Source organism: Pleurodeles waltl, chromosome 2_2 (genome assembly GCF_031143425.1).
Source record: "Pleurodeles waltl isolate 20211129_DDA chromosome 2_2, aPleWal1.hap1.20221129, whole genome shotgun sequence".
Taxonomy (NCBI): Eukaryota; Metazoa; Chordata; class Amphibia; order Caudata; family Salamandridae; genus Pleurodeles; species Pleurodeles waltl.
In genome coordinates this window covers 145,512,409-145,539,404 of record NC_090439.1, presented here as the reverse complement: position 1 = coordinate 145,539,404, position 26,996 = coordinate 145,512,409, and positions in this window count along the sequence as shown.

The window sequence follows — 26,996 nt, the reverse complement described above, 5'->3', positions numbered from 1 at the left end:
ACAACAGTGGCCATGGCATCAGGGATGTCCCAGCCTATGTTTTCCAAAGTGTTGTCCAGAGTGTTGTCTGCCCTGCTGAAACACGTAAGGAGATACATCATATTCCCTCAGGTGGAGGATTTGCCTACAGTAAAAGGTGACTTCTATGCCCTTGGACATATCTCCAACATCATAGGTGCCATTGATGGGACCCATGTAGCTCTGATCCCCCCTGCAGGACTGAACAGGTGTACAGGAACAGGAAGAGTTATCATTCAATGAATGTCCAGATGGTCTGTTTGGCAGACCAGTACATCTCGCAGGTAAATGCTATGTTCCCTGGCTCAGTGCATGACGCCTACATCCTGCGGAATAGCAGCATCCCTGATATGATGGGTGAACTCCAGAGGCAACGTGTATGGCTATTGGGGGACTCTGGTTACCCCAACCTTTCCTGGCTATTGACCCCAGTGAGGAATCCCAGGACCAGGGCAGAAGAACGCTACAATGAGGCCCATGGGCGGACTAGGAGGGTTATCGAACGCCCCTTCGGCCTCCTTAAGGCCAGGTTCAGGTGCCTCCATATGACAGGTGGATCCCTATTCTGCTCACCGAAGAAGGTGTGCGACATCATCATCGCCTGCTCCATGCTCCATAACTTGGCATTGCGACGCCAGGTGCCTTTTCTGCAGGAGGATGATCCAGATGACGGTGTTTTGTGCTTGGATGTTGCGTGGATGATGGCGTTGTGTGCCTCTGTGTGATGAGGTTGTCTGTTCTGTGCTGTCTCTCTGGCCTTCTCTCTGAATTTGTTAGCCGTAGGGGTTTGTGTGTGATGTGTGTTTTATATAGTATTGGGTGTGTGGGAGTGGTGTGTGTATGTGTGTCAGGTATGTGTATTTGTCATTGTCCAATGTGGCGTTTTTTTGTAGATGTGTGTGTATTTTGAGCGCGGCGGTGTGTACCGCCAATGGAATACCGCGGTTGAATGACCGCCCCGTGGATTCGTGGGTCGTAATGGCATGGGCGTGTTTCTGTTGGCGTGGAGGTGGAGGATGTGTTTCTGCCAGTTTCTCGCTGACCTTTGGTGTGGCGGTATTGTGTGGGTGTCTGAATTTCTGCAGATTCCGTGATGTGTGTCATAATGGCTGTGGCGGTCTACAGCGGCCGCGGCGGTGTATTGGCGGTCTTCTGCACGGCGGTAAGCGCCTTACACCGCCAATGTTGTAATGACCCCCTATGTTTCTAAAAGTTGGAATACTTTTTAAGAATCTAAAACTATCTCTAGAACTTAATTCAAACTTTTACAAAACTTTTAAACTCTAAAAGAAATGCTAACAGGGACTAACACAAGGCCCTAGCAGGACTTTAAAATGTTTTGAAAATTAGCTAAAATTTCAAAAATCAGTTTCTAATGACAATTTTTGGAATTTAGTCGTGTGAGCAGGTATTGGCTGAGTAGTCCAGCAAATGCAAAGTCTTGTACCCCACCGCTGATCCACCAATGTAGGAAGTTGGCTCTGTATGCACTATTTCAAAGTAAGAAATAGCATGCACAGAGTCCAAGGGTTCCCCTTAGAGGTAAGATAGTGGCAAAAAGAGATAATTCGAATGCTCTATTTTGTGATAGTGTGGTCGAGCAGTATGCTTATCAGAGGGTAGTGTTAAGCATTTGTTGTACACACACAGGCAATAAATGGGGAACACACACTCAAAGACAATTCCAGGCCAATAGGTTTTTATATAGAAAAATATATTTTCTTAGTTTATTTTAAGAACCACAGGTTCAAGATTTACAAACAATACTTTAAATGAAAGGCATTTTACTTAGGAACTTTGAATTAGCAAAATAGCATATACAATTTTCACACAAATGGCAATAAGCTATTTTAAAATTAGACACTGCAATTTTCAACAGTTCCTGGGGGAGGTAAGTGTTTGTTAGATTTGAGGGTAAGTAAACAACCTACAGGGTTCAAAGTTGGGTCCAAGGTAGCCCACCGTTGGGGGTTCAGAGCAACCCCAAAGTTACCACTCCAGCAGCTCAGGGCCAGTCAGGTGCAGAGGTCAAAGTGGTGCCCAAAACGCATAGGCTTCAATGGAGAAGGGGGTGCCCCGGTTCCAGTCTGCCAGCAGGTAAGTACCCGTGTCTTCGGAGGGCAGACCAGGGGGGTTTTGTAGGGCACCGGGGGGGCACAGGTCAGCACAAAAAGTACACCCTCAGCGGCACGGGGGCGGCCGGATGAAGTGTGCAAACAGGCGTCGGGTTCACAATGGAGTTCAATGGGAGACCTAGGGGTCTCTTCAGCAATGCAGGCAGGCAAGGGGGGGGCTCCTCGGGGTAGCCACCACCTGGGCAAGGGAGAGGGCCACCTGGGGGTCACTCCTGCACTGGAGGTCAGATCCTTCAGGTCCTGGGGGCTGCGGGTGTAGTGTCCTTACCAGGCATTGGGTCTTTGAAGCAGGCAGTCGCGGTCAGGGGGAGCCTCTGGATTCCCTCTGCAGGCGTCGCTGTGGGGGCTCACGGGGTCAACTCTGGCTACTCACGGGCTCGCAGTCGCCGAGGAGTCCTCCCTGGGGTGTAGGTTCTCCACAAGTCGAGCCGGGGGCCTCGGGTGCAGAGTGCCAAGTCTCACGCTTCCGTCGGGAAACGTGTTGTTTTCAAAAGTTGCTTCTTTGTTGCAAAGTTGCAGTCTTTGTGGAACAGGGCTGCTGTCCTTGGGAGATCTTGGACTTTTAGATGCAGGGTAGTCCTCTGAGGCTTCAGAGGTCGCTGGACCCTGTGGAACACATCGCTGTAGCAGTTCTCTTGAAGTGGGGAGGCAGGCCGGTAGAGCTGGGGCCAAAGCAGTTGGTTCTCCGTCTTCTCTGCAGGTTTTTCAGCTCAGCAGTCCTTCTTCGTCTTAGGTTGTAGGAATCTATCTTGCTGTGTTCTGGAAGCCCCTAAATACTCAATTTAGGGGTGTGTTTAGGTCTGAGGTGTTAGTAGCCAATGGCTACTAGCCCTGAGGGTGGCTACACCCTCTTTGTGCCTCCTCCCTGAGGGGAAGGGGGCACATCCCTAATCCTATTGGGGGAATCCTCCATCTGCAAGATGGAGGATTTCTAAAAGTCAGAGTCACCTCAGCTCAGGACACCTTAGGGGCTGTCCTGACTGGCCAGTGACTCCTCCTTGTTTTTCTCATTATCTCCTCCAGCCTTGCCGCCAAAAGTGGGGCTGTGGCCGGAGGGGGCGGGCAACTCCACTAGCTGTAGTGCCCTGGGGTGCTGTAACAAAGGGGGTGACCCTTTGAGGCTCACCACTAGGTGTTACAGTTCCTGCAGGCGGAGGTGAGAAGCACCTCCACCCAGTACAGGCTTTGTTACTAGCCACAGAGTGACAAAGGCACTCTCCCCATGTGGCCAGCAACATGTCTGGTGTGTGGCAGGCTGCTAAAACTAGTCAGCCCACACTGGTAGTCGGTATGGTTTCAGGGGGCATCTCTAACATGCCCTCTGGGGTGTATTTCACAATAAAATGTACACTGGCATCAGTGTGCATTTATTGTGCTGAGAAGTTTGATACCAAACTTCCCAGTTTTCAGTGTAGCCATTATGGTGCTGTGGAGTTCGGTGTTTGACAGACTCCCAGACCATACACTCCTATGTCTACCCTGCACTTACAATGTCTAAGATTTTGTTTAGACACTGTAGGGGCATAGTGCCCATGCACTTATGCCCTCCCCTATGGTATAGTGCACCCTGCTTTAGGGCTGTAAGGCCTGCTAGAGGGGTGACTTATCTATGCCATAGGCAGTGTGAGGTTGGCATGCCACCCTGAGGGCAGTGCCATGTCGACTTACTCGTTTTCTCCCCATCAGCACACACAAGCTGGCAAGCAGTGTGCCTGTGCTGAGTGAGGGGTCTCCAGGGTGGCGTAAGACATTCTGCAGCCCTTAGAAACCTTCCCTGGCATCAGGACCCTTGGTACCAGAGGTACCAGTTACAAGGGGCTTACCTGGATGCCAGGGTGTGCCAATTGTGGAAACAAAGGTACAGGTTAGGGAAAGAACACTGGTGCTGGGGCCTGATTAGCAGGCCTCAGCACACTTTCAAATCATAACTTGGCATCAGCAAAGGCAAAAAGTCAGGGGGTAGCCATGCCAAGGAGGCATTTCCTTACAGTTTGGTACTCTGGGCAGTGCTAAAGTGCATGTGCTCCCTGTGTAAAATGTATGGGTAATTGACTTTTCCATGATTGTCACATTTGATTTGATAGTAAGTTCTTAGTAAGGTGCCCCAGAGATGCCCAGGGCCTGTAAATCAAATGCTACTAGTGGGCCTGCAGCACTGGTGTGCCACCCACAAGAGTAGCCCTCTAAACATGGCACGGATCTGCCATTGCAGTGTCCGTGTGTGCAGTTTTTAAATTTCCCATTTGTCTTTGCAAGTGTACCCACTTACCAGGCCCAAACCATCCCTTTTTATACATATAAGGTTCCCCTAATGTAGGCCCTACGTAGCCCCATGGACAGGGTGCAGTGTGTGTTAAAGGTAGGACATGTACTGATGTGTTTTACATGTACTAGCAGTGAAATACTGCTAAATTCAGTTTTCACTGTTGCAAGGCCTATCCGTCTCATAGGTTAACATGGGGGCTGGCTTCAAATATTCTTGAAGTGCAGTTTCCCTTTGAGAGCAGATAGAGATGTGGAGTTTGAGGGGGGTCTGAACTCAAAATTTAGAAATACATCTTTTAGTGAAGTTGGTTGTTAGATTGTCAGTTTGAAAGTGCACTTTTAGAAAGTAGGCATTTCTTGCTTAAACCATTCTGGGACCCTGCCTGGATTTCCTGTCTGGGTCAGACTGACAGTTGGGCTGTTTGTGAATCTCCTTTAGACAGTGACACATAGGGGGCTGGGGTGTAGCCTGCATATCGTGATGAGCCATCTGGGCTAGAGTGGAGGGAGGATTGGTCACTTACACCTGAATGGGCTGTGCCTGCCTTCACACAATGCAGTCCCCAATCCCCCGGTGTGTGTCTTGGGCCTGGCCTGGGCAAAGCAGGATCCTGTAAACAACATAGACTTTTCTTTGAAGTTGTCAACTTCAAAGGCATAAAGGGGTATAATTAGTGGACCCAAAACCCCAGATTTTTAGATTTCTTCAAGATCACTTCTGGATTCAAGAGGAACCTCTGCCAAGGAAAAGAGCTGAGTAGAAGCGCTGCCCCTGCCTGTGACTGCGCTTTGTTGGGATATCCTGCAGGTGCAGCTTCTGTCTGTCATAGGGGACAAAGACTGGACTTTGTTGTGCATTCCTGCTTGAGAAGACTCTCCAAGGGCTTGGACTGAGCTTTCCTCCTGTTTTGAATCTTAGGGACATCAAAGACTTCCTCTGCCATCACCTGGACTCCCTGCTGAGACTCCTCCCCTGCCAAGTGGTGCATCATCCAGTCCCCGGGTCCTTGAAAGGTGAAGTTCTCAGAACAAGGAGTGAAATCCACACACAGAACACCCTGCAGGAAATATTCGGCGCCTCTCCTGCAATGCGGCTGAAAAACAATGTACCACCACTTCTCGACTAGAATCGACACTCCACCTGTATCGTGACTGAGGGATCGACACATTGCAGCTCGGGAAACGGCACAACACCCACTTGCATCTGCTGTTAATGATGCAAACCCCATGCAGTGCAGTTTTCTAACACCGTGCAACTGAAATTTTCACTCATCGTCACTGGGCGTCAAAGTCATCGTGGACCTGCATGGATCTGAGGTGCCCTGTCTGGAAATCGACAGACATTTTTTTAAACTAGACACCAGCTGGAGTCAAGGAGGTGCGGCTTGCATGGATCCCTCAAAGATTTCTTACCCAGAATCCCCTGTAAACCTTAAATGTTGCTAAGAAAAGCACATTTTCCTCACATCTCTGTGTAGAATGACAAATTTCCTACCACCCAGCATTCCCCTCGGTCTCCTGATAAAAATGATACCTCACTAATATGGGTGGCCCACATGCCTGAGACAGGGAAGGGGTAAAAACCTGTAGAGATTAAGGGAAAATCACAACAAGTTGCTAAGCACAATCTCTTTTACATGTTTTTAGCCTGACTCGGCATTGGGCACCCAAACAAGTGAGATATAATTTTACTTGGGAGACCAAGGGAAATGCTGGATAGTAGGATATTACTGCCGGTGTGGTGATCCTACACAGAAAAATGAGGAAAATTTGCTTTTTTTTAGCTACATTTGTGGTTTGCAGGCGAGTCTGCCTAAGAAAATGTTGGGGGATCCACAAAAGCCATACCTTACTGGACTCCCCCAGTTGTCTAGTTTTCAGAAATATTTGGCTGTGATAGGTTTCCCTAGACGGCCGCCAAGCCCAGGTCCAAAAACGCAGACACCCTCCCTGCAAAATCTGGTAGTTTCATAATAGATAATTTTGATGTGTCCACGTTGTGTCATGGCCCCTTTCCTGTTGTGAGCACTTGGCCCACCCTCACTTTTATCACGAGACCGGACGGAACAATGGGTAGTAGGATGTTTCTGGTTTATTTTTGCTTCTGGAAGAATATGGCCCAGAAATGCAAGAAAAATGTGGGATTTTAGTCACATTTGAAAGTTTACAGAAACTTGTTGGGATTCACAAGAGGCACACAGCCCTGTATTCCACAGGGTGTCTAGTTTTCTAACTTATCTAGAGTTGGTATATTTTCCCTAGAGAAGAAGTGAGCACACTACCAAGACTCTTACTTTTGTAATGTTCCAAACACTCAAATTGTGAAAAGAAACACTCTTAGTTTTTGTTAAAAAGACCCCTCACCTACCAACCTAGTTGGTGACATGCTTTATCATTGGGGTCCTACCCGAGACACCTAGAAAGTCACAGGTGTGCTTCGATGCCTGATTACAGCAGAGCTGTTTGTTTCATTTTTTATTTTACCACAAACATACTGGTGGGATGCGGCACGAGGGTGAGTGATGGTTCAATAGATCAAATTGTATTAACAAGAGATTTCAAAAAAATGAAATGCACTAATAATAATTGAAAGGCCAAAAAACGGAACCAGTGACTCAAAGCTCGTGAGCTGCAACGCCACGTCAAGGCACCAACCGCTTTACAGTCCATTCAGCACCTTTCATACGTGACATGCACAAGACCAGTCACGTGCCAGCCATTGGTCCAACACATTGCAACACTCACATCAACAGAAAGTGCCATTCAAGTGTCCATCACTTTCATACGACCACATGCCTGACACAGCAATCACACCATCAAATGAAGTCTGTGGACTGGCGTTTGTCTAGCAGTGTGAGGCAGTGACCACCAGCAAGTCACTATTTACACCGCCAGCCAAGAGCCAGCTCACCCACGCAGCCAGCCAAGCACTACTCCTGGCACACAGCCAGCCAAGCACCACTCCACACACCCCGCCATCCAAGCGCCACTCGAAGCACGCCACCAGCCAAACGTCACTCCATGCATACCACCAGCTAAACACCACTCCACGCACACAACGAGCCAAGCACCACTCCACACATACCACCAGCCAAGTGCCACTCCACGCCTACAGCCAGACAAGCGCCACTTCACGCACACCACCATCACTTTTTTTAACAAAAAGAAAACACTAACTAATTATAAGTAAGTGGAGGAATGTGATCGGGAAAGTGGCGATCTTTCAATCTAGCCATATCCTCCACCACTGCTTCTTCAGGAACTCTTGCCTGTTCCATTTTTTGTTTTTTTTGTTTAACACATGCTTTATTCGATCAATCAATCATCAAAGCGAATGTACAATAATAAAGAATAAAATAGAACTAAAACCAATAGTAATAATATTATAGAACATAAATGAAGGTTATTTTAAAACATGGATTCCTAAAAGCATAGTCTAATTAAAATTCTCAGTACACATAATACACATAATACATATAATACGGTTCCACCCCCCTTCCTACAGTTCTTGTAAGAGTAAAAGAATGAAAATAAGGCTTTAGATTAAGACACAGGGGGTTATTCTAACTTTGGAGGAGTGTTAATCCGTCCCAAAAGTGACGGTAAAGTGACGGATATACCACCAGCCGTATTACGAGTTCCATAGGATATAATGGACTCGTAATACGGCTGGTGGTAAATCCGTCACTTTTCCGTCACTTTTGGGACGGATTAACACCTCCTCCAAAGTTAGAATAACCCCCACAGTCTTTACAATGGAATTGCGTATTCTCCATGCTGCTAATAAATATTTACTGACAGCAAGTATTAAAACCGTGGAATGGTGACTTTTTAAAATCCTCAAAGCAGAGGCACAATCTCTTATCCCCATATCGCGGCAATATGACGGATCCACTTAGACCTGGGAAGGGAGTATACGGGGCAAAAAAACATAAAATGTTCAACAGTTTCTGCTTTTACACCACAGGCTGGGCATGTACTTGTTTCTGTTTTTGTACCCCATCTACACATCAGCGTCATCAACGGCAGTGACCCGAAACGGAATCTGGCATATAAGCTTTTACCAAGGATGTCAGGAATATTGTCTAAGTAGGGTTCAAATTGTGGATACCACTTAAAATCTGTAAAGCGATTTGTTAAGGTGCCATAAGTTCTGTGGGTAATATAGTCATTACATACATAGGACCAATTTATGCGTTTCAGCACAATGGAGTGAGCCTTTTCTAGTTTATAGGGTTCCTCCCAGAAGTGACTAAGGCCGAGTTTGTTAAACCAACTGGATACATGTTTGACCCAAGGAATGGAGGTAGAATTGGGACACCTTAGCAGGTCGTGGAGTGAGGTCTTATAGACGTCTAATTCGGGGTTGGTCCATAGTCGTATCCAATATAATAATGGTCTTAAGATAATTAGATCGGCTATGCGTCTCAGGCCCAAATCTAAGAACAGTGGTATCAGTGGAGTACTAGGAGGACAAGCACACAATGACCTCGCAAAACTGTTCTCACTAATGGTGAGCCTGTTGCAGTCCGCAAAACCCCAGACCTCTGCTCCATATGCGGCGGCACTCTGTGCTCTGGCGATATAGATCTTAATTGCCGGGGAGACAGTTTTTACTGTCGTACCCCTGTAGAAGCGCAGGATTGAAGCCGCACCATGCTGCAAGCGGCCCACACTTTTGTTAATCTGTTCTCCCCAGTTTAAATTATCAGCAATCCTTACGCCCAAGTAGTCAATGGAGGAAACCTTATCCAGGAGGTTCCCTTCTGAATGGATAGTGCATTTCTTCCGCACTCCTGAGCGGAACGCCATTAGCTTGGTCTTTTTATGGTTTAGCTCTAGGCCGTAGTCTCGACAAAAGGAATTAAATCTATTGATAAGTGTTTGAAGGCCCATGGGAGATTTAGAAATAAGAAGAGAATCATCAGCAAAAAGAAGGATTGGAATTTTTTGAGCGCATAGGGTGGGGGCATCATTCTGGCACATCATTAAAACCTGTACAACCTCGTTAATAAAAATAGAGAATAAAAAAGGTGCCAGCACACAACCCTGGCGAACACCCCTATTTATGGGGATTTTATCCGTTAGTTCACCTAGGTTCCCCCATCTCACCTGCGCATATGTGTCCTCATGCAACCGCTTTAAAAGTTGGATTAGATTGGTCGGAGTCCCTACTTTTTTTAGCACCTCCCACAACTTTTCCCTCTGGACCAGATCAAATGCTGATCTCAGATCGACAAAGGCGATGTATAATGGTTGTTTGGCCAGGGCTGTATACTTCCAGTACAGAATGGCCAGTCTAAAGACCTGATCTACTGTACTGATCCTTGGTCGAAATCCAGCTTGGAGAGGGGAAAGGATATTCTGATCTTTGGCCCAATTGGTTAATCTACCTAGAACTTGTTTGGCAAATATTTTTTGGATGTTATCAATTAGACTGATTGGTCTGTAATTTGTCGGAAGGTTTACGTCACCCTTTTTATGGATGGGGATAATTTCTGCACCCTTCCATGTCATGGGGATCTGCCCCCCCTCGGCAATTTTATTAGAGAGTGTATTGATATACCAAGTCCAGACTATTGGTTCAGACAAGTAGAGATCCCCCGGAATTTTGTCTGGGCCTGGAGCTTTCCCAAGTTTTAATGAACTAATAGCATTAGCTGTTTCTTTAGTAGTAAAGCAGATATGGCTCTTGAAAACATGTGTGCCCCCTACAAGAGGAGCTGGGCCTTTATGCTCATCAGGGGTAAAGGGAAGATCTTGGTCTGCTTCCCCCGTAGCTAAAATTAAAGGGGTCTCAATTTTCCTGTATAGGCCGGAGAAATGGTCAACCCATTTTCTGGCTGTATGTGGCTTCTCACACCAATCCTGCCCTCTTTCTCTCGTTTACCTAACAATTCCCAGAATAATTTATTGTTATTGTATTGAGTAGCATCCGATAAACTCTGCCAAGTTGTGTCTTCCTAGGTTTTTTTTGCTCGGGTGATGGATTCTTTGTAGGTACGTCTAGCTAATAGTATTTCCCCGTGGGAACCGTTCAAGAGGGCACCTTTTAATCCTTTCTTAGCCATGTGGCAAGACTCGTCAAACCATGTGTTAAAGTTAGCTCCTTGATGTCTTGCCCCAACCTTCCTATAGAATGTACGTTGTAATCTTGTGATCATATTTTCATGTATAGATAGGAAGGGTATATCATTAGAGTCGTGGTCACTATATGGAGCAAGAATATCTATGAAGGCCTGATAAATCTCGCGTAGCAGGTAAGGGTTTGACTGAACCTTTGGCCACCTGACCTTCGTAGATGTGATGTTCATGGTAGGAATAGGGACCATAGTGGTTTGTTGGTTCGAAGTCCTACCAAAAACATCACCTGACATAGAGAGTAGCAAGGGATAGTGGTCGCTTTCGGTTCTAGTGTCCACCTTCATATCATTCAGAAAGGGCCACAGTCTCACATCCACTAGAAAGTAATCGATTACGCTTGTGATTGAACCACGTTTAAAAGTGGGTGCAGTATCCAGGTCAGAGGGCATTCGGCCATTGCATGCCCTGAGGCCGTGTTTCAAACAAAGGGATGCCAATTGGGTAGCTACACGAGAATTAACACAGTTGTTGTCACTAGTCAGCTGCGCAATCCCCCATGTTTCATCTTCATCCTCTGTGAGACCAGTTAGTATCACAGAGGGTTCAAAGGTGCAGTTTACATCCCCAGCTATTATTAGGTAGGAGGTTGATTGCAGGGTGTCTAGAAAATCAAGAAACTGTTTTAAGACTAGGGACTCAGCCCCTCGTGAAACGAGCGGGCATAAATATTGACAAGCGTTATGGTGAAATCCTGTTGGAACATAATTTGTAGCCCCATCAGATCTGGGCTATCGAATTTTAGGATCTTATATGTGCACTGCACAGTTTTATTTATTAACATCAAAAGTCCACCTTTAGCTCTGCCCGTCGGTTTTGTGGAGCGTTGAGCAGCCACATTAAAAGAAAGAAAACTGTCTAGGGTAATCGGCTCTTTGGTCCATGTTTCTTGAAAAAGACATATGTCTTGGGTGTTGATATACGAGCACCAGTCATTGTCGCCTAATTTCCTCCCAAGGCCTGCTAGATTCCACGTCATGATTGATATGCCTTTTTCCTCCAGGACCGGGGTTGGTGACTGTGAGTTGAGCCTCTCGGAAATCGACTCTGTATCGGTAGGTCCATCAGAACTCGTCGGACTGGGTTCCGTTAGATTAGTCCCGGGAGTTGGTCCCTGGGCTATTGCCAGTCATACAGGGTTAGGCCGAATAGAAACGACATGCCTGGGCTGATTGCTGGTTGAACTGTTGCGTGAATAATCAGGAATATGTGGTTGGCCTTCCATCTCTAGTACTGTCTCTAAGGTGATGTACCCCCTTCTTTGTTCCATAAGATGGAGAGTTCGGTCATTAAACAGAACAAGGTTTTCTACCAGGGATCTATTATGAAACTCGATTGAAATTACATCGTATGTTGATCCTAAGGGACACCACCGCTTAGTATTACGAATATCTGAACGTATAACTGATAGACAGTTTCTTTGGTGTCGTAGCCAGTGGATTACTTTGTTAACCCTAGACTCATGATCCTCACTGAGTCCAGGAAGCAGTTTGGGGACTTGTTTCAAAAAGAGAGTATTAGTTCCAGGCTTGGGGCGTTGGGGTTTTGGCAATAAGACTGGGTCGTGAGGAATCCTCTGAGGGGAAGGGGCATTAGAACAACTGGGAGCAAACTTGGGAGCAAATGGATCGCTGTCATTAGGAATGGCATAGGATCTCCTGGGTGGGAGATTGTCAATCTGTTTACGGCTCTTTGCTGGCAGGTAGTTTGAGGGCCCTGAGGGGAGTTTATTTATGGCACTATGGTTTCCCATGGTATCCCCCTCATCTAATGGTCTTTTGCAATATCGGCTCGCCTGTGTGGTGTTAAATTCTGGGCGTGCTACATCCCCATCTGAGCCAACCCGATATATCTTTTCCTTTTGTAAATCGGTGACCTGGCCCCCCTGTGCACTGTGGGTTGATAATATTGGATCAGGCATTGTATGGCCTATGTTCGCCTCTTCATCCCTATGATTGCACTTACATCCATACTCTAAGTTCTCCCGGAAGCATTTGACCAGTTGTAGTACCAGGGATCTTACTTCTTCTATTCCCTGAAGTATAAAGGCATTGCTAGGCTCGGTGGCAGGGTGCATTGGAGGGGAGACAGGGACTGGGTTCGGAGTGCAATTGGTAGCTTCTTTGCTGATATCGTCTGTTGTTGTATCAAAAGCGCTAGGAGTTTCATCATCCTCGGCTAGGGCCTCAAACCGGTTTCTGCAAGGTATATTCGAGATCATGTTGGTCACAGGACTCAGTGATATGGCAGGATTTGGGATGTTGCCCTCTGTTCCGACATGAGGAGATCCACTCCTGTGCACCAGTACATTTGTTGTGTTTGTTGTAGCATTTGTGGGGGGGACGGATAGCAGGTGCGTTATTGGTAAGGTTGCACTGTTTTTGATCAACCCTGAGTCCAGATCTTGATCCTTTGACCTTTTCTTAAAATAGTCTTGTATCTTCCCGGGTGGAACTAGGGCATTTTTTCCGAGGGAGGCACCGTTATGATTAGGTGAACAGTTTAGAATTGCCTCAACCTCTTCAAACAACTGATCTATCTCCTCAAAGGTTTTTTTTGGCTTGGTGACCAGTTTGGCAGTGCGCTTCCTCTGCTTTTTGCTATCTGACAAGGGGCCTAGTGAGTCAGCAGCTTTTCTTTTCCCCATGGTGCCTGTAAAGTTGTGGTATACTCAAATATATATAAGTTAAACTTAATTGGTTTAATTAGACAGTAGATGAAAGAGAGTAGGCCCAGCCCAGCCTCCTCCGGACGATGACGGGCGCAGGACGGGCCTGCCCTTGGCCCGGGCTTTGCCCGGGCGCCGCGCGCGCGCGTCCCGCGGGCGGGAGCGCGTTGATTAAATTTAAAGGGCTCCTGCCCTGGTTGCCGATGCCGCTGCCCCGGTGATGCGCTTCCCGCTGAGCGGGAGCGCGTTGATTAAGTTTAAAGGGCTCCTGCCCTGGTTGCCGCTGCCCCGGTGATGCGCTTCCCGCTGGGCGGGAGCGCGTTGATTAAATTTAAAGGGCTCCTGCCCTGGTTGCCGCTGCCGCTGCCCCGGTGATGCGCTTCCCGCTGGGCGGGAGCGCGTTGATTAAGTTTAAAGGGCTCCTGCCCTGGTTGCCGCTGCCGCTGCCCCGGTGATGCGCTTCCCGCTGGGCGGGAGCGCGTTGATTAAGTTTAAAGGGCTCCTGCCCTGGTTGCCGCTGCCGCTGCCCCGGTGATGCGCTTCCCGCTGGGCGGGAGCACGTTGATTAAGTTTAAAGGGCTCCTGTCCTGGTTGCCGCTGCCGCTGCCCCGGTGATGCGCTTCCCCACAACAAGGCTCTCTATCACAGACTCCTGAAACTTAACAAATGTCATCTTTGACTTATGAGACCAATCTTTGAACACAACAAAAGCATTAAAAGTCGCTAAATGGAAGAGATGTATAGCCAACTTCTTATACCAAAATGTAAGTCTTATAAACAGCAGTGTAAGGTTTCAACCTCTGATCTGCTCTATCTACTCCACCCATGTGCTTATTGTATTCTGTAATGCATACAGATTTCCACACTTCAACAACCTGACCCCAAACAGTCACAGGTGAAGTACGCTCAGCCTGGATGTAGACATCCTACCTGTCTTAAAATTTCACAGCTAGCAGCTCATCATTCTGCAAGGCACTGCACTGTCTTCTCTCAAGTGCTTTACACACAGCTCCCTTGGATAGCCTTTGCAGTTAGAATGGATTGTGCCATAATCAACGGTGTCCACTTTAAGCAATTCCCTGAACAATTGCACACCAGTATAGAAATTATCTAGGTAAAAATGGTGACCTTTGTTAAATAGTCATATGCCAAGTTCCCACACAATTTTTCACTAACTCCAAAAGTGGACAGACAACTAGGGCGTTAATACTGGAATCCCTACCAATGTAGACCCGGAAATTATAGACATGTCCTGTACTACTGTCAGGCAGCATATACATCTTAATTCCATAATGTGACCTCTTGCTAGGAATGTACTGCCTTAAAACCAAACAGCCCTTGAACAGGACCAAAGACTGGCCCACAGCTTTTTCTTTCCCTGGAACATAGAACTCTGAAAAATTATCTACAAAGTGATCAAGGACAGGCCAAGTCCTAAAAGGACAGCCACAAGTAGACCAACAATAGCCACATCAACAAAATGCAGCCTCCGAAGAAGAAGCAAATATCAATTACGACTCATGGTTGCAGGAAATTTAGCCATTGCCATTAAGGGACTAATAGACCAATGTGAAGACAGTAATGACTTCTTTATCAGTCCCACCAAAAAAGTTAAATCCAAGAACTTCTTCAACTCTTCCAGATTTGTGGGAGTCCACCGGGTAATTCTATAGTGTAGCCTAAGTCTGGCACTGTTGCCCCTCAAACACTATTCAGCATACAAATTAGTCTACTCAAAAATCTCATCTAAAAAGACATCATCCATAAACAACTGAAAAAAATATCTAGGCAAAACGTTTTCTGTATTCACTCTACACCCTGCAACACCACCAGAGGCAGGTAACACCGCCTGTACCATATTTGGGGCAACCCAGAGTCTAGCACTTCCAATGGGAAGCCTTTCATCCCAGGTTTGCAATACAGATGCCTCCTGCTGCACTAATGGCTTATCAGTGTCTTCCTCTAAAAGCAACATTTCATCTGCCTTCCTCTAAAAGCAGCATTTCATCTGCACAGAGAGTGGCTTCATCACCAGATGATTCCTCTCAGACAGACAATTCACTGCCAGAATCCTGGCCTTCCTCTTCTGCCTCAGATGCAGTCAGTCTCATAATCATGGCAAGAGGAAAACTCAAAAAGCATACAAACAACCTTCTGAACGGTCATCCTGCGCCTAGCCATAACCCTTATTAGAACAAGTAACTTGACAAACAAGTCAACAATACCCAACACTTTGTAAAATAAGTAATACACAAAGTGTGGTTTGATCATACAAAAAGGACTGCAACTGGCATATAGAAATTGCAATGTAAAGTCAATCGAATCAAAGCACCCACAGACCTATACACTGTAAATCCCACTCACTGGCCAGAGACAGCTAGACTCACCAGCACCTATCCTGCACAGACACAGCAAGCACCAACGATATCCCACTAGAAAGGAAAAAATAAATTATACACAACAACACAAAACACATTGCTGTGCACAAATACATGGTAAATTTCACACATATTCAAACAAAGGCTAAATATGCTGCTATTATTACATTTCCCCAAACACATTTATGCAGGTCATTGATACTCATTTGAAGTGCTGAAACCGCGAGCATGAATCACACAAAAGGAAACCAAAAGCTTTGCACTAGACTAAAAAGGAGAAATAAAACATTACTATCACAAATGTTGACAAAAAATAAAAAAGTTAACATTACAAAACACTATGAAGTCTGCCAATCACCATTCATATGCAAGCCACATACATAATCAGCCAAACACCAGTCCACACACACTGCCCACCATGCACCACTTCACACACAACCTAGGCAAATGCCAGTCAAGGCACAGCGCCAGCCAATCGCCAGCCCATACACACCAAGTACACACAGACCAACAGCTGAGCTCCAGCTCACACACAGACACTTTCCATGGTGTCTTATGATTTTTTTCCCCTCTTGGGGCAGATGGGCCTAAAAATATAGCCGATATACCACCAATGGGGGCAGAAATGTCCAAAATAAGTAGTCCCTCAACGTGAGTGACTGTAGGGCAACAGGGCCACTCTCTAAAACAGTATGTGCAATATATAATAAAATCCCTGATGATCTAGTGGCTTATTCCCTGCCTTGGGGGCAGATGGGACTAACAATATAAGGCATTAAACATTCACGCCCAAAAGGAGAGTAGCCATTGCCCAAGGGTCTGCTCCCCAAAACATTATGCACTACATACAAAGAATCTCTGGTGGTCTAGAGGCGTATGCCCCTCCTTGGGGCAGATGGGCCTAAAAATTAGGCCTGTATGAAAAACTCTGCTCCACTGGTGCAGTTTGCAGAATTCGGCAACTCTGCGTTCAGCAGAGAATGCAGAGTTGACGATAGATTCCACATTTCACAACATAGCAGAGTTTTTTTTCTGTTTTCCCCATTGGTGCTCACTTTCTGTCATTTCATGCACAAGAGATGTGAGACGACGGACTTCCCCTCTCTTGCAAGCACAAACAAGATTTTTTACCCTTGTGCGAGTGTTAACACGGAGCCAATGGCTTCTGGCACATCTTTTTTGACGTAGGCGAGTGCCAGTGAGAGCAATCGACTGCTATTGCAATCTGGGGAAGCTGAAGCAGCTAAAATCTACAACTTCAAGTGAAAAACCTTCTTTAATTGACTGTTCTCGTTGATATTGTTGTGCGAAGAGTACTTTTTTTCCCAACAACAGGAAGTGCCCCAGAGACTCCAACTTCCTGTTCCTGTCCAGCATGATCCTCCCACTGCTTTGTACATTTCCTGGTCACTTTTCACTTAGATTTAGAGATGGAAGGACACTTTTTTGTGTCCTGGATGTAGCACTGGATTTAAGGACTGTCGTATTTGAGATTTCACAAGTAAGTTAAAAACACTTGTATAGGAGTGTTGTACAACATCTTTGTTTGATACGGGGCATGCACAAGGATTTATCTGTAATTTTATTTGATTTTTCAAATTTATTATGGTGGATGGCCTGCATTTGGGGTCTAGTTTTCCTTTTAATTTTTGTTCTACCAAGGAAAAATGTTTTAACAATTCACTACGATTTCTCCATGTTTTGTTTTTTAAATTTGCAATATTTATTAAATTGAATGGTAATTTTCAGTGACGTAGCCTGCTAATGTAATAGGCCTTCCAGCTGTGGGCCTAGTACTAGTCATGGGTGCGTGATGAATAAACAACTGTTTGTGGTGGCTGTGGAACTGACACACCATGGATGTCATTGGATTAAAGATAACAACATTTTGTTTGCCAGTCTTTCAAATTTGTAGACCCTTTAATTTTAGTTTTTGAATTACTAATACTGACTTAACGCTGTTTTGTCTCCTGTACCAATGCCTTCTTTGTTTGGCCAGTGCATGAGAGTGTTTGTCATAGGCCACCATTTGTCATAATTCCCCATGCCATGTGGCCAGGGACCCTTTTGGTATAGTCATAATTATAGTTCTATACCTATATGTATTTTTTGTTTTCTAGTCATCCTGCTTGTTGTTTGATGTGGCTGGTGGCCATTCTATTGAGACAGGCAGTAGTCCTGCATGTGATCTTCTTTGTTGTGGTGGCTATGCTTTCTTGCTGGTTGTAGTTTGACCATGTGGTGATGGCCATATTGGGTATGCAGCCAGTGTGCTTTAGGGCTGCATGTGTTCTTCTTTGTTGTGGTGGCCATGCCACCTTGCTGGTTGTTGTTTGACCATGTGGCTGGCAGCCATTTTTTGTAGGCAGCCAGTGTGCTTAGGCCTGCATGTGTTCTTCTTTGTTCTGGTGGCCATGCCTCCTTGCTGGTTGTTGTTTGACCATGGGGCTGACGTCTATTTTGTTTAGGCAGCCAGTGTGCTTTATGCCTGCATGTGTTCTTCTTTGTTGTGTTGGCCATGCATCCTTGCTGGTTGTTGTTTGACCATGTTTCTGGCGTCCATTTTGTGCGTTTATTCAAGCCTATAGGTTAATGCTTCTTACTAAATGTACTGTATGAGCAGTTTTTTATATTTTATTATATACCTTTTTTGCATTTTTCATCTCCACCACTCCTTGCCTCCCAAACCCCTGTGGTTTTTCATGCTAGTCCCTTTCTCCTAGTACATCAGCAATTGAAATCTATTTTTTAAAACCCTTTCTTCTACTTATTCATAATCTTTATTTTCTTAAAATTTATAATATTAGTCTAATAATAGTAATAATATTTAAACATTTGTTTAAAAGTTTTTATAGCTTTTGCATTTTTTTAAAGTTTTTATATATTTTTTATTTTATTTTCTATTTCCCCACTTAGCCCCATGTCTCCCATAGGTGTACAGTTGCACTACATTACATAACATTACATTATTCAAGGATTAATATTATTACATTTTTCACCAGCACCTCCCTGAGTACCACAAGCCACCTTGATGTAGACAGATAAAGCTAACAGTTACATTCTATACGTTGTAGTTGATGCTCTTTCTTATCCTTCATGACTGTACATGATAATGAAAGTTAATGTTGGTGTGTTGTTTTTATGAATAGATACACTGTATTTCATAATTATTTATAAGTGTATTTAAGTAACCATTCTATGATATTGTTTGTTTCCACAACTAATGCAACTGCAACAACAATGCCCTGTTTCACTGATCCTTCTTGCATGTTTGCTTTTAGGTGCACGAAGAGAAAGATACATCACTCATAGTTTTGCGAGACAGGAGCTCAACGTGCCGCATAATCACACTCACAACCACATGAATATCTCTTCAGCTTGTGAAGCTAAGTGCTACTGCCACCTGACAGCTTCAAGATGGACCCAAAGAAAGCTGCTACCAAGAAAGCACCCAGTGATAAGAAGTAATTTACCACCACTGGCATGTCGCCCCAGACCTTTTTTGAATAAAGATGCATGCCTGCAGCACCAGCCTCTGGGAAGGAAGCTGGGAGCAGCTCTCCCGCATCAGTGGCCCGGTTCTAAAGTAGGCCCAAGTCCATGTCTGGCACGGAAGCAGCCTCTCTAATCACAGGAATGCAGATGAGCAGTGATGCTGAATTTAACTCATCTTTCTCAAAGTCGTACCAAATTGTTGCCTGAAACTAGCAATAGCAATAGCAGTTCCTCCTGAAGCATAAGCACATCAGAATGTTGAGCTTCAAGCAGAGGAAGCCAAAGAAACCCTTCATTCACAAGATCCACTGTCTTCCAGATCTCCGTCATCTTCTTCCTCAAGTCCCCCTTCTGATGATCAAGACTCCACTTGGATGCCACCTCGGTCTTAGACATGTCAGGAGAGGCAAGGAGTGAAAAGAAGGTTCCAAAAAGGCTTAGACTTATGGATGAAGACGGAGAAGTTGACGAGTCTGACGAAGATCCAGTCATCAGGGAAGTTAGCTCAGCCCCAGTGGAGTCAAACATTACCCCATCTTCTCAACCTTTTCCGAGAGATGAGGCACTGATACCATCACCTCCACCAGCTTACATATTTACAAGGTCCACGGTACAACTTACATCCACTTCCACCTCAATAGAAGAAGGCACTGAAGAGAGGCAAAACAACATCTACCTACCGCCACTTCTTCAGACAATGGCAGTGGCACAAGTATTAGAAAGTTAACCTCCCCAGTTTGGGACTTCTTTACGGTTAGTGAAAAGGAGCCAAACATTTCCATATGCTCCATTTCCCGAGCAAAGATATGGAACCGCAGGCAAAGCAACCCATTTGCAAAAATGCCACGCAATCCGTGGCGCACCTTACCGGACAAAAAGAAAAGACTGCAAGTGGTGTTAGTAAAGGTGTTGAAAGCAGGTAATCCGATCTGATCATGGAAGGTGAAGGTGACATTTTTGTTGCACAAATCAGCCCTGTCCCCAGCAGAGCAGTAGGATTGTCACCCACATCAGTAACATCGCAATGGCACAGGAAGACTCAGAGTCAGGTTGAAACATCAAGGCGAAAGCCTACAGTGATTGCCCCCTTAGATGCACATTGAGCCTACCACCACCTTCTAAGTCGCCTGCATCAGAGGCACTAGCAAACAAAAATAATCTATGCTACTATTTCTACTATGTTTAGGCAGGAGGGACAGTATGAACACAACCACCAACAAGCACATTTGCACAACGGGAAGCTGGCTAAAATGTTAGCCTTGGACCGCCTCCCTTTTTTTTGTGGAAGGAGTGGGCTTTCTAGAATTTGGGACAGCTATCTGCCCAGCCGAACCTATTTCGCCAGAGTTGCTGTTCCAGCGTTACATCACAATGTGCTGGAATTGGTTGGACAAGCTTTGCAGAAGATTGCTATTCAGACAGTCCACCTGATGACAGACATGAGGACCAGTTGCCAAGCCACTGATTACATGTGCATCCCTGCACAGTGGATCTCTTTTGTGGGGGTTAGAGAAATGATATCTGCAGGTGTTGGCACAGCTGAAATTTTTAATGGTGCTCGGAAGCATGCAACAGTAGCTACGCTCGCCATGGAGAAATCCCATACAGCTGTAAACATCTTAGATGACTTTAACAACAAGATATTTGAATGGCTGCGCTCCAGAGGGCTTAACATAGGATGTGTTCCCATGGACAATGGCAGTAATATAATTAAAGCCATGTCAAATGCAGGCTATTTCAGGGTCCTGTGTTTGTCACACTGTGTAAACATTATCGTACAGGACTTCTCCCAAAAAAACATGAGTCCGTAACTTACTATCCACATGCAGAAGAATCAGCACTCATTTCAGCCATTCTTTTAAAGCTCGCAAGCTGTTGGGGATTATCCAGCATAACAATAGAATGCCACTTGAAGTGATATAGGAGGTGCCAACATGCTGGAATTCTACTTATTACATGTTACAATGTCTGTTTGAGTAGTACAGACCAATTGGTGAATAAGTCATGCAAAGAGGGGATGCAACTGTGAAAGGCATGATCATTGAGATGGACCAATGGGGCCTGGTCAAATGCCTGATAGACATGCTGCTTCCTTTTGAATTTTTCACACAGGAAGTCAGCAAGGAGGATTGCAACATGGGCCAAACTATCCCATGTAGGAACAGCTATAGGCGGTGTCTGAAACGTCCGCAGGTGCGGATGAAAAGATAGATGTGCAGGATTTGGCAGAGAGCTTAATCCTTCAATTATCTGTTAATGCATGGCTTCAAAGAGACATTGGCCCTCATTACAAACCTGTTGGTAAATCCCACTTACCGCCGTGCTGACAGCCGCCAACATACCGTGACCGCTGCGGAAATCCGCTACAGGTATTATGACCCACACTGAGAAATCCACCACTATACAGACACATACACAAGTCCACCACACTGAAGGTCAGTGATAAACTGGTGATAGCAAAACCCATACCGTCACGCCAACAGGAGTACGCCCACAGTATCACGTCCCACTAATCAATGCGGCGGTCTTTCAACCAAGGTAAACCATTGGCGGTACACACCGCCGGGCTCAAAATACACACACACTTACAAAACACAACCACATTAGATAATTCAAAATGCACACACCTGACACACATACTCACACCACACCCACACACCCAATCCTATATAAAACACACACACACATTACCCACAGAGAGGAAAGCCACACCATCATCCAGAGGCAGAGAACACCATCACACATACACCATCCACGCATCTCAAGGCACACACCCCAAACAATCACCCCACACATCACATCACACATCACCTCACACATGACTCACTCTACATCATGGCACCTCAAAGACACCCCAGGTTTTCTGAGTAGGAGTTAAGGGTCATGGTGGAGGAAATCATCCAGGTCGAGCCACAGCTATTCGGATCACAGGTGCAGCAGACCTCCATTGCCAGGAAGATGGAGCTATGGCAGAGAATTGTGGACAGGGTCAACGGATTGGGACAGCATCCAAGAACAAGTGATGACATCAGTAAGAGGTGGAATGACCTACAGGGGAAGGTACATTCCGTGGTATCAAGACACCAGGTAGCCGTACAGAGGACAGAGGACCAAACCATCCAACCATTGCTTCATCCATTCATGTAAGAGATTTATAGAGCATTGTTGTACGTTTAGTTTAGGCAATATAATTGGGAATGACAAATCTCCCCCCCCCTCCTATGGATCAAATATTGCAGAATGTACTGCAGTGACTAGAAGAATAGGAGGATAAGGCTACCCAACTGCCTAAATAATTGTTATGCACTATCAGCAAATTTGTAAACATGCTGCGCTGAAAGGAATACACTACTAGCAGATTTTGAAGCACAAAGGCAGTATGATTTTAAACAGAAAGAACTGTAAATAACTATTTGTTTTACCCCATCCCTAATACAAAGACGAAATACCCACCCCTTCTTCCCATAAATGGCCCTCCCCTACCCCCAAACAAATGCCCCTTTCCCAACCAATGTTCCAAACAAAAAATGCCCATTTGTCCATATTGTCTAAAAGAATTAAAAAAATAGATAAATTCCTGCAAAAACCCTTTACTACCCTCTCCACCCACAACAAGTCTCACCCACCAAAATAAAAGGTTAAAAAAGGGGCACAGGGGGGCACTAAAGATGGGCTGAGGTTCTCCTGAAGAACCCCTCCACACGTGCCTGATGGATGTCTGTAGGAAAGTACCATGAAGTCTGGAATGCTACCCCCATTTTTACTTGCGTGTCAGTTTGTTTTTGCCTGTCTCAATGGGGTCCTGCTAGCCAGGACCACAGTGCTCATAGTTTGTGGTCTGAATGTGTTCCCTGTGTGGTGCCTAACTGTGTCACTGAGGCTCTGCTAACCAGAACCTCAGTGCTTATGCTCTCCCTGTCTTTAAAATTGTCACTGCAGGCTAGTGACCATTTTTACCAATTCTGATTGGCACACTGGAATACCCTTATAATCCCCTAGTATAAGGTACCTAGGTACCGAGGGTATTGGGGTTCCAGAAGATCCCTTTGGCCAGCAGCATTTCTTTTGCCACACATAGGGAAGTCAGACCATTCTTACACAGGACTGCCACTGCAGACTGAGTGAAATAATGTCTACATTATTTCACAGCCATTTTACACTGCACTTAAGTAACTTATAAGTCACCTATATGTCTAACCCTCACTTAGTGAAGGTTAGGTGTAAAGTTACTAAGTGTGAGGGCACCCTGGCACTAGCATAGGTGCCCCCACATAGCTCAGGACAATTTACCCGGACTTTGTGAGTGCGGGGAAACCATAACACGGGTGCACTACATACAGGTCAATATCTATATGTAGTTTCACAATGATAACTCCGAACATGGCCATGTAACATGTCTAAGATCATGGAATAGTCCCCCCATGCCAAATCTGGTATTGGGGTGCCAATCCCATGCATCCCCGGGGCTCCAGCATGGACCCCAGGTACTGCCAAACTAGCTCTCTGGGGTTTTCACTGCAGCTACAGCTGCTGCCAACACACAGACAGGTTTCTGGGCAGCCCAGTCCCAGGAAGGCAGAACAAAGGATTCCCTATGAGAGACGGTGTTACACCCTCTCCTTTGTGAAATAGGTGTTAAGGGCCTGAGAGGAGTGGCTTCTCCTGGCCTCTGGGAATGCTTTGAAGGGCACAGATGGTGCCCTCCTTGCATAAACCAGTCTACACCGGTTCAGGGATCCCCCAGACCCTGCTCTGGCGCAAAACTGGACAAAGGAAAGGGGAGTGACCACTCCCCTGTCCATCACCACCGCAGGGGTGTTACCCAGAGCTCCTTCAGTGTGTCTCAGACCTCTGCCATCTTGAATGCAGAGGTGTGAGGGCACAATGGAGGCCTCTGAGTGGCCAGTGCCAGCAGGTGACGTCAGAGACCCCTCCTGATAGGTGCTTACCTGGTTAGGTGGCCAATCCTATTCTGAGGGCTATTTAGGGTCTCTCCTGTGGGTTTCTTGTCAGATAACGAATGCAAGAGCACACCAGAGGTCCTCTGCACCTCCCTCTTTGACTTCTGCCAAGGATAGAACGCTGACTGCTCCAGGACACCTGCAAAATCACAACAAAGTAGCAAGAAGACTACCAGCAACATTGTAGCGTCTAATCCTGCTGGCTTTCTCGACTGTTTCCTGGTGGTGCATGCTCTGAGGGCTGTCTGCCTTCACCCTGCACTGGAAGCCAAGAAGAAATCTCCCTTGGGTCGACGGAATCTTCCCCCTGCTAACGCAGGCACCAAACTTCTGCATCACCAGTCCTCTGGGTCCCCTCTCATCTTGACGAGAGTGGTCCCTGGAAACCAGGAGTTGGATCCAAGTGACCCCGACAGTCCAGTGGTCCTTCTGACCAAATGTGGTGGAGGTATGGCCTTGCCTTCCCATGCCAGACACTAATCCTGTGTACTACATGAACTGCAGCTGCTAGAGCTTCTATGCACTTTTGCAAGGAATCCTTTGTGCACAGCATAGCGCAGGTCCCCAGCACTCCGTCCTGCATTGCTCAACTCACTGAGGTGACCACTGGCTTTGTGGGACTCTCCTTTCGAGTGTTGAGATGACCGCTGTGCTCAGATTTCTTGAATGCCTGTTCAAGTGCTTCTGAGGGTGCTGCCTGCTTCTGCGTGGGCTCTCTGTGCTGCTGAGGGGCCCCTCTGTCTCCTCCGCCAAGGGGCGACCTCCTGGTCCTTTCTGGGCCCAGGCAGCACCCATTTTCTTTAACCACAACCTTTGCAGTTAGCAAGGCTTGTTTGCAGTCTTTCTGCATGGAAACAACTCTGCATTCTCCAGCACACCGTGGGACACCTTCTATGCAAAGGAGAAGTTCCTGGCATCTTCCGTTGTTGCAGAATCTTCAGCTTCTTCCACCCGGAGGTGTTGCCCATACGCCTATTGCATCCAATTGTATTATACAGTGTTTGCACTACTTTTCTAACTGTTTACTTATCTGATTTTGGTTTGTGTGTATATTTTACTTACCTCCTAAGGGAATATATCCTCTGAGATATTTTTTGGAACATTGTCACTAAAATAAAGTACCTTTATTTTTAGTAACTCTGAGTACTGTTATTCTCATGATATAGTGCTACATGATATAAGTGGTATAGTAGGAACTTTCCATGTCTCCTAGTTCAGCCTAAGCTGCTCTGCTATAGCTACCTTTATCAGCCTAAGCTCTACTCTACTAATCTACTAATAAGGGATAACTGAACCTGGCACAAGGTGTAAGTACTATCAGGTACCCACTATAAGCCAGGCCAGCCTCCTACAGAGTCCAACTGTGCCAGCCTTCGATGCATGCAATGCTGGAGCATAGGCTCCAAGGGGGGGAGCAGCAGTGATGATACTACAGTTGGCGGCTGCCCCCTGGCACTACGGCAGAGGTGTTGCTGGGCTGGAGGTGCTGGGGCCTGGCTGGGACCCTGAGTATTAGCATCAACTGCTGCTGCCTTATCCTTCTCTTTCTCAAGGATCACCAGCCACTGGTACTCGGACTGTATGGCCGCCAGCTTCATCCACCACAGCCGGGTTGCCATTTCCTGCTGTGATGGTGGACCAGCAGTAACAGCTATAAAGAAAAAGAGACATTGTAAACAATGCTCTGAGCAAAACACTTTTTTAACCACTCAGGTGCCTTGGACGAAGTCACCTCGTCCAAGGCACTGGTTCCCGGGTGTCTTGGATGAAGTCACCTCGTCCTACACCCGGGAACTGGGGGGAGCGCTATCGCTCCCCCCATGTGCACCCCACCCACCCCCCCAAGGCGGGGAAGAAAGGGGAAACCCTTCCTCTTCCACCCCCGATCATCCACCGGCAATCAGATTACATCAGAGCGCGCACAGCGCGCCGACGTCATCAAGTATTGCTGGGTCGATGGAAGAGGACTTCTCTGGTAAGTCCTTCCCTTTTTGGGGGTTTTGGGGGAGGAAAACAGACACGGGGGAAAGGAAAGGGTTTTTACTTTCCCCCTGTGCCTGTTTTCAATGGATTCCTGCTCCACGATCGCGGGCAGGGCCCGCGATCGTGGAGCAGGAATCTACACTAGACACCAGGGATTTTTTGGGGTATGTTTATTTTGGGGGCGACCCCTTGGGCAAGGGTCGCCCCCCTGGGGGGCTTTTTTATTTAGTATTTCGCCCCCCCGGGGGCAGATCGCCGATTTTTTGGCCGATCTGCCCGCGGGGGAGGGGGCGAAATCCACTAGACACCAGGGGGCATATTTATACTCCGTTTGCGCCGGAATTACGTCGTTTTTTTTGATGCAATTTCGACGCAAAACTAACTCCATATTTATACTTTGGCGTTAGACGCGTCTAGCGCCAAAGTCCATGGAGTTAGCGTCATTTTTTAGCGTGGACACCTACTTTGCGTTAACTATATGCAAGGTAGGCGTTCCCGTCTAAAAAATCGACTCCGAGGCATGTGCGTCGGATTTATACTCCAGGGCAAAATTCACGCCCGGGAGTGGGCGGGTCAAAAAAAATGACGTACGCCCGCTTTTGTGCCGTTTTTTAGCGCCTGCAAAAGGCAGGCGTTAAGGGACCTGTGGGCTCTGAAGGTGCCCTCCCATGCCCCCCAGGGACACCCCCTGTCACCCTTGCCCACCCCAGGAGGACACGCAAGGCTGGAGGGACCCATTCCAGGGACATTAAGGTAAGTTCAGGTAAGTGTTTTTTTTTGTTTTTTTTTTGGGTGGCATAGCTGGGCCTGGTTTGTGCCCCCCTACATGCCACTATGCCCAATGACCATGCCCAGGGGACAGAAGTCCCCTGGGCATGGCCATTGGGCAAGGGGGCATGACTCCTGTCTTTGCTAAGACAGGAGTCATTTCTATGGGGGTTGGGAGTGAAAA